This window comes from Apodemus sylvaticus, chromosome 5 (genome assembly GCF_947179515.1).
Source record: "Apodemus sylvaticus chromosome 5, mApoSyl1.1, whole genome shotgun sequence".
Classification (NCBI taxonomy): domain Eukaryota; kingdom Metazoa; phylum Chordata; class Mammalia; order Rodentia; family Muridae; genus Apodemus; species Apodemus sylvaticus.
Genome location: NC_067476.1, coordinates 23,250,653 through 23,251,645, shown reverse-complemented (window position 1 = coordinate 23,251,645; position 993 = coordinate 23,250,653). Strand labels below are relative to the sequence as shown.

The 993-nt window shown below is 42.1% G+C and overlaps 1 pseudogene; it reads right to left on the bottom strand.

The window, feature by feature from the left end:
* Positions 1-530, bottom strand: LOC127684064 (60S ribosomal protein L21-like; annotated as a pseudogene).
* Positions 531-993: the final 463 nt, after the last annotated feature.

The window sequence follows — 993 nt, the reverse complement described above, 5'->3', positions numbered from 1 at the left end:
CTAAGGAAAACACTTTGCAGTCCATGTCCTTTGTTTCTTTTTTGTACATTTGGCCATGAATCCACATGGAATGGGCTCCACAGCTCAGGCTCCTTCCCGTTAATCTGCACACAGTGTGCTTCTCTGGGTGGCTCAGGCTGGCGCTTCAGCTGAACCCAGGTGCCCTCTTCTTTGGCTTCCTTTTTCTTCTGCTCATTCTCCCTCACCTGCTGCAGGAAGCTGTCTCTGCTCTTTGAGTGCTTGATGTGCTCAAACTGCACATTGATCCTCTTGGCCAGAATCTCGCCCTTAACTTGCTTATTTACAATGATGCCTAAGGCACGCTGGGTGACACTGTAGACTCTTCTGGTTTTGCCGTGGTAACAGTTATGGGGCATTCCATTTTGAACAGTGCTCATTACCTTGACATCTACACTATCATCCTTCTTGTAGATTCACATGTATGTGGCCAAAGGAACAGCTCCATGTTTCCTAAAAGGCCTAGAGAACATGTACCAGGTGCTTCTCCTCTTTTCCTTTGAGTCTGTCATTTTGGTGAGTTACTGGAAGATGGCTGTCATGGTTGAAAGCAATTAGCTCCTTTATTGTTCTATTTCATGAGGTTTGCTTCTCACATGACGATTTACATATCCTATGCTTTATTTCTTGCAAATTATGTTTATTTGTCATGTTTCTTCAACAAAATATTTGCGATTAGTCCCCTTATATGAGACCTCCAAGAAGACCTCCTGTGGATTCATTGCCCTGCGATGCAATCATTGGTTAATGTTTTTCTTATACTAATAAGTAGCTAGTCATAGTGCTGTAAATACTAAATTAATGAAATGACAAATATAGAACAAAAATATCAGTAGCAAGTTTATTCAGGAGGACTCATTTCTGGAATCTTATCTGAAATTCTTGACGAAGATCACAGAATTAGCACCCCATAGTCCTTCATCGCAAATGCAGAGCTTTGATGGTGCTATGAGCTTTTCACTGCTGGCGTGGACT